Consider the following 15,402-nt stretch of genomic DNA (forward strand, 5'->3'; position numbering starts at 1 on the left):
TTTGTAGATATCTAAAATTTTTGAGATATCAATAATTATGAAATAAGGAAATTAACACCAGCTATTTTCATTGGATTTATTATATTGGATTTATTTCTAATATTAATTTATCGTCAACTTGAATCTTATTAAAACATTTAAGATCAAATATTCGTTCGATGTCAGTAATAATCTTTTTAAGAAGAGACGTAAATAATTCATAACAGATTTAAACAAATTGTTAAGTTTAATGTAAGGGATCAAAATTTAGAAGTATAAAGACTATTGTGATTTTTTTCCACATACTGAAGAATTAATTGAAATAGAATTACTGACTAGCTTAAGACATTTTTAAATATTGGATCATATATAGACATCACATCGATGAAACACGCGCTGATCCTTTAACGTGATAACATAATCTTTGTTCGATGGATCCTCTAATGAAAGACAAACAGATACGGCGCGATTTAAGCTAACGATAAATTAACTGATTGAAATTAATCTCGTCGCAGGATCGGACGTTCGTATAATAAATTTATATATCTATCGTTAAGTCTATATTCGTTTAATTTAATTTTAATATTAATTTCGTGATTTTTGTGACTTGTTCGACTACTTTATTGATAACTTACGCTTCTCTCATTCAAAAAATAATACCAAATATATTGAAATAATTAACATAGTTATATTTCAATACAATTGGAATCTCGCTTTCTCTACTAAAACTGTCATTTTAAACACATCAAATAAATGTTATTTTCAATCCAACACTCCGGAAAGTACTCCTTAAAGTCAGTTATAATTCACGCGAAATAATCTGGCAGATCAGTTTCAGCGGCGCCAATGAAAACTTTATACGAACAGAATTTCGTCGAGCTACAATCCCACGCGTAAATCAATTCTACGGCGAGATGTGTAAGTAAGTGTAGGTTGTAGCGAAATACAAACAAGCTGGAATATCTGAGGTAAACCGATAGTTAAGCTACTTTGAGAACGTAACAGTAAAAAAAAAATGAAAAATATTGAGTACGATTGTTTAAAGTTTCACACTGGCGCGTGCAAAATAGAAGTGGAGCAAAAATATTACAGTGAAGACGTTAGGATTAAAATAAATCAACAGAAATAAAATAAAGCTGGCAATAAAACATGATCGTGGAATTACGTCGAGTCGCTTCGAAAACTTTTTAAGATTTAATTCTCGATTTAATTCGAACGCTTTAAATTACACGATACATCCTTTGAATTTATGAAATTTTAAGGTTTCGTGTTACAATAATTACTTCCTTTTTTAAGTAATCCCTTTTATATCAAATTTGTGAAGTAGATTCATTTTTAACATTCTTTTATCAATTTTATTTCAATAACATAACACACGTCTGCGAGAATAATTAATTAGGCGGTGCATGAAAATGGTATGGAACAGTGTGAAATTAATAAATAGATCAAAATGTAGAATTACGATTGTAGAAGTGTTAATAAAATAACCGTGGTTTTAAACGTGTGTTCATATAAAATATTCTTCGCGAATAATTTCGAGTGATTAAATTACATGAACTGGAAGAGACTTGATCGCCGATGGAAACTGGCAACTCATTAAAATTGATAAGTTTCTATTTATGTATCGCAATAAAGATATCGTGCCGTTTATTCAGATTCAGGGTTTCAGAAATAAATCTACGAAACCTGGGATGAAACAAGAAACCATTTTATTAATCATGAATAAAACTAATATAAAAAAAATGTACCATGAAATGTTAGGAGGTTTCACGTTCCTTTCATTCTTTCATTTCAATTCGGACAAGAAACTATTAGACCATTAACTCTATCAAATCGTTGTTCCAGCATGAAATCGGCTGACAGTATGAGTTAGCACGTGAAGATAAGCAAAAACAATTGAAGTGATAAATTCCAAAACAGTACAAGTTAACCAATCATTTCGAGAAAATCAAACTTTCCTTTCATCTTCCTTCATTCATTTATTATCTATTTTATTCTTTCTTGCTGCAAGCATTGGCTACACATACATTTTTACTATTATTAAACAGCTCTGTGTAAGCTAAAAACAGTTAAATCAATAACTCTTATATAACTATTATATTATATTATAACTCATGACTTCAATTATTCTTTATTTCACATCAAAATCCTTGCACTACATTGTTGTCAATTTACTAACGTTATTAAACATTTTTATTCGCCATCAGTCGTCTTGCATATTATAATTGTTTCCGAGCAATCCAGAAGCGTCGGTCATCAGTGACTGACACAGCGCTTAACGCGTTAATCGAATTGTTCGAATTACTCGCTGGTACAAATGTGAATTGAATCTCTCGAAACGAGCCTCGGCTGACGTATCGATTGATATTCGTGTGCATATATCGATCCCGCCGGTCCGCGTCGATCCCAGGATCAGTGTTTACCAATCAGCCGGATAAAACGATCCACCGGCGCGCGTTATTATTTCAGCTGTGCCGGAATGGCGTCAACGAAGTAATTCGCGGATTTATCGCATCATGGACAACCTCGAGATGTGTTTTGCGAGCGCGGAACGGAACGACTCGAACGACTGCCGCCGCGCCGGTTCATCGATACCGTTCAACTTAACGATCACTGGACTGAGAATATTTATTGGAGCATTCTGATCTTTGCGGGACCAAATTCATTCGTATGGATTTATTCCTTTCAAATACATCGATATCGAGGTTCGTTGAAATTCAATGTTCTGAATCGAGTCAAGGAACAATGAACGTTTGTGATGTAAAGAGACAATATTTTATCCAAGTATTATTATACAATGACGATCATTGCCATCTGGGACGATTCGCTGACATACATGTACAATTTCTTGAATCGACTCAGGGAAAAATGAACATTCATAATGTAAAAGGTTACGTCAATATTTTGTACAAGTATTATTATATCATGATCACTGTCATCTGAGATGATTCGTTGAAATTTAGTTTTTTTAATCGAATCAAGAAACAATGAACGTTCATGATATAAACAGTCAATATTTTATTTAAATGTTATTAAACTGTAATGGTCACTGTCATCTGAAGTGGTTCGTTGAAATTCAATTTCCTGAATTAAATGAAAAAAACGTGGACAAACTGACATGACAGCGGTCGTTATGGTTAGATCAAATATTGACATGACTTTTTGCGTCAGTGCTTCGAAATGAGATGAGAACTTAATAGCCACTAAAACTACGTTAGTCATTAGGTACGGTGGTTTTGAAGATTACACACTCTAATAACATCTATCAAAATCCTGTGATAGGCACGGCGGAACCACAAAGTTTAATTATAGGGACGACGCACGTGTAGATTTCTAAGAGACTCACGTGGTACTTGACTTGTAATCTACTGATTGTTGGCGACCCAATTAATATATGGAGTACCGCAGATTTCACCACTAAAGCGCGAACGCTATTACGACAATGTAATATGCGGTCAAGTTTGAATTGCTGTGTATAAAAATAGGTATACACTCGAATTGTCTTCCGTATTATTGTTTCTTTTTTAACCGTAGCAACTGTCCTTAGAGAATTTCAATGAAGATTTAGTAATTGATATTCAGAATACGTTTCCGTTTAATCAAAATGTCTAATATTGAAGACAAATAGCAAATACTGATCAGATGGCGCATGTATTTGAGTTACTTCGAAGCAAATACGAATTTTCACAAGATATTTAACCCTTTACACTCACAAGTTTTTCACTAGAAATCTTCAACGTTTCCTGATGAGACATAGACGACATTTTTTAAACTAACCTATCGAGAAATCACGCATAAACTGAGAAACGAGGATATTTTATTTCAATATTTCATATATTGATGCATCTTGCAGAATTTAATGTTAAATATCGGACTTTATGATTTTGCTGTATTAAATTAAATGGTAACTGAGAGTCACCTATCGAGTACAGAGGCTTAATTTACGGGAATTGTTGCACATATTTCGACTGATCGAAACAGTGACTTCGAATCGATAGAAAAAAATTGCGTTTCTTTTCAGAGTATAATACTGACAGCAGCAACGAACAAAATTTAAATTGGTTTCTCTGCAGGTTTGTTGTTACACGTCTTTCGCAAACATGTGAAATGAATATTTTCATAACAGATTCTTTTGGGGGAACTGAACAATTCCATTAACGCAATTTTCGACCACTTTCAAATAAACCACGCGAAACAAATATTCCACGCCGATGGAGTGACTCGTGTACTGACAAAATTGTACCAGTTGAACTTTTTTCCCTGTTTAGTCGCGCAGCATCAATATGGCGGCTAACTTTCCACGGCAGGATGGAGAGCGGCAAGGAAATTTAGTTATTATCAAATTCATTTATGTATCTGGGAAGTCAACGTCTCCTCAAAAATCCTAGGCTTATTTTATACAGTCGGAGTTCACTCTGTAAACACGAGTCCTAGGATAAAGTGGTTCACTAACATTTCAAGCGGTGCATTTTGTATGAGTATTAGATGGAGAAACCTATGTATCTGAAAATTTCAATCGCGTTTGCAACCGAATACCGAAATATATCAAAACATTCCAATAAAAATATCTTAATCCTAGTAATCAACTATTATAACTCAGAATACCATATTTTTAGTACAGTAGCGTTAAAGTTAACAAAAGAATAACTCAACTTAATTGTTGAATTTCGACCTTGATATAGCATTTACAAAAATTCTTATAAAATAAAGAATTCCTTATATTGCAATATTTAGTCGAATGAAGAATTCTTGGATGGAATCAGCACTAAACGTACCTGCCACTTCGTATGTATTTCTTACCGTAACCAGCTAATAATTGGGTACAAAATAAAAGTAAACAGTTAGACGGTAAATTTTTCTTAGTGCAAACGAAAACAAAGGGAAAGACGAAAATTGAAAAACTGATTTCTTCTGTTTGCAATTATTGAAAAGATAACACGATTTTCTGAGAAATTACTAAAAAAAATGGCTTCAGCGATACGCAAATAAAATTGTAAATTTAAAAAAAAAGTCACTTTGACTGTTCGGTAATTTTAGTGTTAAAAAGTTAGCGAAGATGCTTTAGCGTCCAATGACTCATTCGCTAGACGCGACGTTTATCTACTTTTTCACGGCTAGGCTTTATTCGTGAATTTAAATGAATCATACACCCTTAACCCTTTGAAAGTTAATGGCGTCGCGGCAACACCACCTTTTAAAATTCTATTATACAGCGGCTCACTGGTTTTATATTATTACCGCCGCTCTATTTCATAGATAGGAAAAAAGAAGAGATTTCATAGATACGAAAAGAAATTTGAAGATGTATTCTTCAGTTTTGTTAAATTTTGTAATAAATTGAAATTGTAGTTTTGGAAAATGTACAGTCGTTATTGCTTAGTGGCAGCTACGCTGTATCATCTAATTTTTTTTACAGTATAAAAAAAAATATTAGCCTCTTATAAAATTACTATATCACTGTACATGTGTACAGTACAAAACAAAAATCACAAAAAATAAGAACCGAAAATTCTTCCTTAAAAGGGTTAAAAGAGACGTGCCCGTGTCGCCAGTACAATGATGTAATGAGACATCGCCTATAGTGCCTGAGCAAACATTATATAAAGCCAGGAGGTGAGACTCTCGGTGGCATATTTCACTGTTGCTTTCGGTTAGCCGGGTACGGGGCGTTTATTCATTTTCCGGGCGTTTTCAATCTCCGCGTGGAACGGAACCGCGCATCGTAAATCGAATAGGCGAAAAGTAAGCATGCCGAGCAATGAAACCATCACCGGCCCGGTGAACACAGTCGCCCAACGCGACGCGGCGTTCGAATCAATTCACCCCGCGCGCTCGTCCCCTGCTTCACCTACGGAAAAGTCAAATGCCCAATCAACCCGCGTCCAGTGAAATTTATGTCGTGTTCCGGAACAACCAACCCTTCTAAACAACTTTACGCCGGAAAGTTGCGATTCCCGACTGCTCGATGCACGGGGTAGCTAAAAGGTTGGCTGACGATCGAAAAAACATTCAAAGCCTGACATTTACTGCTGTATTTCATCATGAAACATGGACACCAATGATTTTTCAATTTTTGTCAGTTCTATTAGAAGATTTCAGTTCTTTTTTAGTTAAAATATATACGGTTTGGGTGATGAGAAAGATATATTATTATGGCTGTTAAGTTGTTTTTAGTCTTTATAAAAATGTAGAAAGAATTTAATATTCTATTAAGAAATTAATAACATTCTCTTAACAATAAGCATTCTGTCGTTTATTGAACGGTTTATTCTAGTGTTCCTATGGAAATTGATCTTTGTCTAAATTTTATAAATTACGGGTTTAAAAATAGACTATTAGGATACATGTCATTCCATCACTCAAAACTGAAACAAACAATAACCAATGTTTATAAAATTCAATACATGTCAAATCGACGTGTTCTGTAAACGTAGCGTTAAAGAATCATACATTGAGGATTTCTTTTTAATCACTTTATTTACCCTAAACAACCTATTCGCGTAAACCCTACGGTCACAGGGAATTGTACAATTTAGTCGCGCGTCTAACGGCTACCGAAATCGAAATTAGTGTACGTAGTCCTTCATTAACGCGACAGCATACTCTTGCGTGGTTTAAATCAGAAGTACAAAAATAATTCAACTCGGATAGTGTTCAATCGAGTTTCACTTCCTTCGACCGACCGCATTCAACGTCGAGGATTAAAGTTCGCTTGACCAATCGCTTTCACGAGGGTTAATAATCCTTTAATCGGACTGGATTCCCGGGTCCGGCTCTCGTACCGGCTGAAACAGAAATTACCAGAGCCGGCGTGACTCGCGTAAATATTCGAATTAAACGTTCAACAGACGAAATCTGTTTAATTAAAGTTTCCCAGCCGTCCGTGAGACTTCGCGCGTGAATCACCTCCGATTCGGAGCCGGTGTTTAACTCGAAATCACGTTTCATGTCTAGGATAACACCATCGAGACCTTGGCCGTTCCTTGTGAGTGCATACAGTTCGCCTCTCGCGTTTATAGCAGTGACCTCCAAGTTAAAAATGCACACTGACAAGGGGAGTCAGCCACACGCTCCACTTCGGTCCTTTCAGGAAACATAGGGCCTGTGTTACCGGGGCTTCGTAAACGTAACAAGCCAGCGAAACGAAATCCGACATCAATATTCTTTACATCTCACTTTGTCGCATTCTGTTCCGTCTGCATCCTTCGTCACGCGGCTCGGCCAATAACAATAACTGTTTTTCTATAGCTATTGTAGTATCTAGAATATTTAGCGTAGGTTAAAGTATTGTAGGATGAATGGTTTGTTGTGCGTGCGTAAGGGCGACCAGGTCGTATTGCGACGAACCGGCGTCGGGATGTTTGGAAAATAGTGTGACTGCGTTTAGAAAATCTCGAGTGGCTGAAAGAATACGAGGAAGAGTGTCTGGAACTAAGCGACTGGACCATGAGAAAAGCGTGTACGTGACTGCGTGAGTTTTGACTATGGACGAAAGATGCGAGTGAGAAGGGTGCAAGGGTGAGAAAGACAGAGCGAATCGGGGTGTGTGCTAAAAGTGAGTGGGAATGCGTGCGTGAAGGACATTTTTTGTGGGAGACAGCGGAGAGGAACATTTTTGTGCGTGATAGCGGATAGAGAGTCGTGTGTTGGCCTTCGTGGCATTGAGTTGTATTTTTACGTGTTGTCCGTATTGTTTCCTTATCTCATTAAATACATATATTTATTCCTAATTCTCTATTACTGAAGATCTACCTTTTCAATATCTATAATAATAGTAGCCCCATTATAAACTTGGGGGCTCGTCCGGGATCACTACACTATTGACGCTAACATCCTGAGTGGAAGAATTACCTTGTCCCTGTGCACTTTTAGCTAGATGAAGCTAGGACGTGGTAGGCCAACTGTACAGTTCGCTTCTCACGTCTGTAACGTCGACCACCAAGCTACAGGTGCACAGGCACGAAGGAAAGTCCATAGTTTTACTTTCAAATTCCGCCTTGAAGATTTACCCCAGAAGAGTCCCATGGGCTCGGAATTGGGATCAGGCCCGATCAATCGAGGCTGAAGCCTTATCAATATTGCCTCCCAGGGATAGCGAGTCCCATGGAAGTACTATTCGCCTCTCACGTTAGTTTCATCAGCTTTAGGATTAACCTCTTCAGGGCCGAATTTAGAACAGCCTTTTTTAGAACAGACGATGTTAGTTTCCGTTTTGAAGACAGTTATAAAAGTTATACGAAAATAAAACAAGTTCCGTTCAATGGACTCAACTAAACTAAAATCAAATGTACAAATATTGTGTCAGTATCCTTGAAGAGGTTAAAAATGGACAGGAGCAAGAGGAGACATCCACTCGCGGCGCTCGTGCACTTTTAACCCTTTGCATTCGAGAGGTGACTACTCACCACTTGATTTCATACAGTAAAACTATAAAGTTTGATATTTAATATTATACTCCGTGTAAAGCATCAATTTGAGAAATATTGAAATAAAATAGCATTGTTCTCCAATATACGTGTGATTTCTCTTCGAGTTAGTTTCACGAAATATCGTCTTTACCTCATTAGAAAATGTTAAAATGTTTCTAGTGAAAAACTTCCAAGTGCGAAGGGTTAAACCTAAGGCCGATTGAATTAACGTGAGAGTAGAAATACCAGTTATGGCGGTTTACTGGTTTCACTACTAAGATAAAAGCTTTACCCCCTCTCTTACATTTTGAAGTAGCTCGTCCCTACCAGGGTTTGGTTGACCCAACTCGGGTTATGCTCCCGGGATCGCCAACTCCCTGACGTCACAAGTGCATAGGGACAAGGGGACTCCACAGAACATAGTAGCCGAGCCTTTGTGTCCTCGAAATTCGGTAAGAACGAAGAGTTACCGCAGCGTCGAAACGAAATCCGCCAATGTTCGTACCATTCGTTGCACGAGAGTTGAGACGAATCTAAAATGTGCGTCTCATTGGTCAGTTTTCATCTTTTCTCATCTCATGTCTAATACTATTTTGCTATTCGTCGATCTGATTACACGACACCAATCAAAACTGTGAACAAACTACACAGCGAGCAACCTCTCTTGTCTGTATATCGTCCCGAGTGCCAACTCTGGTGCAACGGATGAATTTTTCGTTTCGCTCGGTCACTTTCAGCTTGGTGGTCGTCGCTATGAGGGGCGAACTGTATCTTCCAGCGCCGGACCAGAACATTTCTCTTGGCAAACAACAAGTATTTATCTGACGCGACAATAAATAGATTTATTGTCATATGTCATATAATTGCATGTTATTATATATTGTTACATTACATTCCCATATTTTGTTGTAAAAGGTAAATAGAAACTTGTCTTTGATTTTGGCGGTTAGATCGGGCAACTTTCCCACTGTGCTATCACGACGGTTCGTATCGTCTCGCAGAATCTTGCGACGCGACCAGCAGAAACTTCGTAACCGATTTCTCATGCCGGATAAATCATTGTTTCGGAAGGAAGCCATCCACGAACAGTTTACTCTCCACAGGAACAGTTAAACTACGCGTCGCCCGCATTTGACAAACATATATCACTGTGACACATGGTTATATTTTTGACATTAACGTCGATAAGCATCTGGAAAAGCAGGGAATCCTGTTTTCGAAGCTCGCCGACATACTTCGCGGAATGTTATTGCGGACGTTCGTGGGAATTCGCATTCCTTCGTTCCAATTTACGAAGTTCATTTTTTTTGTTAAGGTATTTGGAGCGCCGGAAGTAAAATGAACGTTACGCTTGATAGTAAGTAGGTAATTTTCATTCGGGAAGAGGATCATAAGACAAGTGGTCAACGTTAGCGTTATTGATAACAACGAATGGAGCATAAAAGTAGCATTCATTTATAACGAATATCTGAAGAAGCTAAAAATAATCTATTGTTACAATTTTTATAAGGATTATCAATCATATTAAATACTCGGTAGTTCTAGTGTTAATGATGCAAATGGGTTTATTCTTCGTATCTAACCTAATTTATTTTCATAAATGCATTTTCTTTTGTTCGGTATAAATGATACTTACGATGTAATAACTCTTCCAAAAAAGTGTGACATCTCTCCTAGACTTACCCCAGCACACTCGACATGTGTTTTACTATAATCTTTCTAAAAATCTTGTTACCAGGGCTGAAGAGCAAGCGAATAAACAGTTCACCACCGCAAACTAAGCTGCATCGCATTCGAGCACGGTTGAAAGGTTTTAAATTCTCTTTCAACCCGCGGCAAATTAGACCGCGCAAAATTCAAATTCGCGTCTTTCCTTCCACAATGGCGAACTGTATTAAACTTATCAAGTTCGCGTGAAGTTTACGCTTTAAAATCTCATACACGTCGCCGGAAAGGAACGCCCGGTTATATTTCTCGTGCGATCTGACGGTTTCGCGCAGCCAGTTCGTTCGCCGCCGACACGAAACGGTTTGTAAGGTATTATTTGAACATCACGACACCGGAACCCCGCTGCCGACCGATGATTGATCGCGGAAAAGTCCTGCGAGATCGGAAAGCCATGGTTAATACTAGAAATTAACACTAGAACTACCAAACAAGTCAAATTGACCAATTCCTAAATTCTTCTATCCCAATGTCTAATAGGATAACAGGTGCTTCTCTGAAAAATTACTAAAGACATTACTTTAGTAATATGCAAACTAAATTGTAAGTCAGTTGAAGTCTCAACAGCTGCACTCTTAGAGTTTCTACAAAAAAATTTGCAAAAGTGAATTGCACTACTCGGTAGTTTTAGTGTGAAGGAATCTGTGATTTATTCTTTTATTTTTTGTGATCTACCCTTAACCGATTCAGGACTAGCGTTTTATTTAACACCTTGCTGACCGATGAATTTGTTTACAAAAAACATGTTTTACCTTTAACATACATACTTTATCCACACGTAATACGCTAAAACGATTTAAATGATTTAATCTAATGAATACAATGTTGAACTGTTTTACAAAGATCTATATTGCTTTCAGGCGTAAATTAATATAGGTGCAAATAAACAAAACTTATGAACAACTCGGACCAATAAACACGAGTATATTCGCGACCGGTCACCGAGGTCTTAAAGATAATCCGTAAGAGACGAAATTTCTTCCCGGTTTACATTGAAAATTGAAAAAAATATGTTTGTTCTCCTATGAAAATAATTTTGAAATCTTAGCTTAAAACCGATACAAGTTTCAATGTTTACTTTCTACACACCAATAATTTGTAGTTTATTTGTGTATGATTGGTCTTTCTGCTTGAGTACTGCTCACACGCCTGATGTATAATTCGTCTCGAATGGGTTGACATTAGAACTACAGTTTTCTTATTTTGCAATTATTGATACCTTAAAAACGTTCAATATTCATTAAGTATTTATTAAAAATAAATAGTTTCATTTGAATACTATAATAAATATATAATGAAATCAAAATCAAAATTTATACATACAAGTTTTATAAGAGTTACATGTTAATCGTATTAATCGCTGAGTAGTTGTAGTGCTAACACACCGGGGGGTTATGCGAAGCAAAGAATTTTTACGATGGTCAGCGATCTTCGTAACTTGTCTACAATCGACTCTTATATATACTATTAGGTACATCTTTAACGGACATAATTGAATACAGAGTGGTACGACAATTTATAATGTTGTGGCACGAATACGTTAATGATAGGAATTTTATTTAGTGCCAGGTTTGAACGGAACCAGAAGTACTTCGATATAAATAACGCGTGATAGTGATCGCTCCTCGTGTCTTATAATTTCGTACGAAACCAAGAAGTTCCTTAATATTTTTCCTGGGTAACAAAGAAGTCTCGGAGGAAACAAAGTAAGTTGATAGTTCAATTTTCATGAGTGCCGTTCCGATTTTTTTCCCAGCCATTAAAAAGAAATCTGTTGTGTGTACACTTATTTCCTTGGGCAGTATCGGCGCGAACAATATTTCAACTTTAACTTGTCCATGTAAAAGTACGTTAGTAATGGAAATTTTATTGCACAAAATGTAAGCCATGCCAACGTAACTTATTTCTCCACCTTTTGCAGTTGTAGACAAGGATTTGTAAAAAATTCAACTCGTTTTTCACTGGGTGTCTCATAATTAGTAAACGCTATTTAAGCAATTACCAGTGCGTCTGGTAAAAACGTGACCATTAAAATGTTTTATTCACTCGCTTAGCCGTTAAGGAGCAGAAACTAATGTATGCGCTCAAACCATCCGGAGGGCAAACAGAAACGTGTTAGCGGAAGACCACAAATTAACTCATTAACGAACAACCGTTTGTCTCTTAAAATGAGCCGAATTCTACGGAACAATTTTAATCTGCCAGTAACTTTCCCTTTTTACGATCAACTTTTACAATCAATTAAATTCCATGTAAACAACTGTAGACATATAAAAATTGTACACAACAAAGACACGATCACTTTTGACATGTTGAATGCCGTACGATTTTAAGGCGCAGAATATGCGAAATGACAAAAATACAATGTTAAATTATTTAATTGAATTGCGTTATTATCGCAGGTTTGTCTTGTTGAATGTCATCGCATTAGGTAGCGTTATTTACAATATAGGAATGATTAATCAAATAATCATAATTACAGTAATTGAATTTGGCCGAAGGTCACCAGTGACCTCCATGTCATTCAACGTGTCAACTCGGTAATCGTACAAGGCAAATCTGTAACAGAGAAATTTCACATAATTTCACCTAACCGAGACCTATCGGAATAAGGATCGTTACATAAGGAACCATAAAAACTCGTCAAACAATATGTCCCGTTGCACAATTTTACTACGTAGGGTCGTAGGATCAATTTTATAGCGACGACCATGATGACGATCAGAGCAGTAAACTTCTTTTATTTTTTTTTTCATTTCCCCGATATAATGGGTGGAGGGTGAATCCTGTAGTACTTCGTCGCTGTGCGTCGGACACCGAAATAGTGATCTCGAGGTATAAATAAATCATTCCCGACAAGAAGTGGAAAAATATTCGCGACAAGCGGTTCGAGAAGCTGCTGCTCCAGCGGCGGACGGACGGTTTATTTTTATTCGGGAGCTTTGAGAGACGCCTAGACGGCTGAACGGAGCCCGCGAAAGCAAATAAAGGAACGTATACACACGGTGGCTGCGACGTGTTATCGCGGGCCACGATTTTTCCTCGGCCGGCGTTGCGCGGATTATCCACCACGGTCAAGGGGAAAGAAGAAAGGAGAATATTTCCGACTCTCTCGCGGCGTACTTTTAACACGTTGAGTGCTGCGTCAGTCCCTAGGGACTGACAGTGAACTTTCCGTTCAAGCGGCGTCAGTCCCTGGGGACTGACAGACTTTTCGTTTGGGCGGCGTAGATTCTAGGGACTGACAGCGAACTTCTCGTTTGGTCGACATCGGTGCATGAGACCAGCATTTTAAAGGGTTAAATTATTAATGACAATTAAAAGATTTATGTTAAAATTTAGTGTACTCCCGTGGCTTTTTCAGACTGATCGTTTCTTGGTATTCGCACTTTTGTCTCTCTGGTATTCCCCACCCCATTATCTTATGTTTATACATTGTATACATGTGCATTGCCTGCACCATTGTCACAGTGCAAACGACAAAAGAAACAGTGAAAAAAAGGAATCGTCTGTTGCGCTGTGTCGCGCGGTCTAGTTTAGCGTTCGGCATCAAATGCTCACGCGCTGCCGCCTGAGCGGAAAGTATAGCAAAATCGACGCCGCATGGAATTTAGTTTGAAAAATCTCTCATTTTGTGCGCAATAAAATGAAAGAATAAAATGTGTACTCGTCAAACGCAGGATGAATGCACCTAGGGTATATTTTAATGAAAAAGTAAATTAATGTAAGTAAAAGTAGTTATCCTTGTGCACCCCTTTTTCAATTCGCTCTAGGATTGAAAAGAGTTAGTCTCCTCGAAGTCACATTCAAAACTTTCGCCTGTTCCTCTATCATTACACTACATCTCTTTTAGGAATGACCAATAGCTAATTTATGCATCCGGTAAAAATATCCCTTTTTTCCGAAACTCAAAGACTGCAGCGATAGGAGCCGAAGATAACGGACCAAAGACTCTTTTCCAAGAATCTTTTTAATTTGTCGAGTCGAACATTGAGAAACATTCTGATAGATTCCATTAACCCGATCGCATCATATGACGAGTTGCACTCACATCAAGTTCTTTCGTTATATAAATCATATAATCATATACAAATCATATAAACGATGAAAAATGTTTACTGGTTGACTTTACATGATTATTTAAACATTTGATGAAACTGCTAACTACGCTACCCCACTACTAAGGTATTTAACCTTTTTCACTCGTATGCCATGCAAAAGATGACAATACAAATTTGTTATACTTTGTTCATGGTACTTTAAAAAATACTACTTAGTAATAATAAATAAAATAAATATAAAACGCTGAATTCTACTGTTGTAAATTACTTCAATTCATTTTCCTAAAAATAAACACAAGTTTATACTCAACAGCATTAAAAATAAATCGAGTGCAAATGGTTAAATCAAATTCCACTGACGCTTGCACAGGTATTTAAATATGATGCGGACAGATTAAGATGCACGTAAGTACATAGAGTTTTTGACGTTTCCACATCCGCCACTTTTATGGCAGCAAAAGACGGGCCTTTTCCGTCGTCCTGACCTGGACACGAGTCTGGACGCCGGAACAGAGAACGGCCGGTGGCTTTCGCCCCCGCTTCTCTCTCAGTCAGCTTGATTCGATACACACGGCGACTGCACACGCAACAATCTTATCGGGGCCGGAGTGGTATTGATTACGCGTTCATCGTTCCGTGAAGAAAGCTGCACCTTCGATACACAAATTTGACCACGTTTTACGAAGACTCGACTTGAATCACTGCTAGATCACTTGATGGCTTTTGATGACTTTTCATAAAGACGTCCTTAGGGTTTCAATAATTGTGAAATAAGAATTTCCAGATGGATTATAATGACCTTAGTTCTGATTGGGTTAAAACAACTTTGTCTCCAAGTGTTTTTAAATTCTTGAAATTTACGAATGTATTCTAGTTTTCATTGAAATCTTTGATTATGCGTGACGAGTATACTCGTCGGAATTCAAAAAATTGCAGTTGCAATATAAACTTTTAGAAATTACAATTTACAAAAAGTTGTTGAATGGCTAATTAATATTCATAAAAATTCCATACAGTAGAACAAATTTTCCAATCAAAGTGTAAAATATTAAATTAGATGTTCTTCGAATTTGCTTTCGTTAAGAAATTAATTTTGTTACAGATTTTCCTTTTGTGATTTCCGTATCATTAAAAACGCTGATTGTTGTTTCTTCGGTTGTCTTCAAAAACACGTAGAAAATTACTTTATTATTATCAGCGTCCACTGGGACTTCAATTAACTTTCGTTC

The 15,402-nt window shown here is 37.1% G+C and overlaps 1 protein-coding gene across 19 annotated transcripts in view; it reads right to left on the bottom strand.

Annotated features, from left to right (window-relative positions):
* Positions 1 to 15,402, bottom strand: part of Dh31-R (Diuretic hormone 31 Receptor) — a 179,581-nt gene that overhangs the window by 150,339 nt on the left and 13,840 nt on the right. For 3 of the 19 annotated variants that reach the window (XM_076366584.1, XM_031973235.2, XM_076366570.1), the window contains exon 3: positions 12,593 to 12,671. The exons of the other annotated variants lie outside the window; for them this stretch is intronic. The gene's annotated coding sequence lies outside the window, so the exon portion shown is untranslated. The remainder of the gene's footprint in view (positions 1 to 12,592; positions 12,672 to 15,402) is intronic. 19 annotated transcript variants of the gene reach the window in all.

The sequence above is a fragment of the Nomia melanderi genome, chromosome 4, assembly GCF_051020985.1.
Source record: "Nomia melanderi isolate GNS246 chromosome 4, iyNomMela1, whole genome shotgun sequence".
NCBI lineage: Eukaryota > Metazoa > Arthropoda > Insecta > Hymenoptera > Halictidae > Nomia > Nomia melanderi.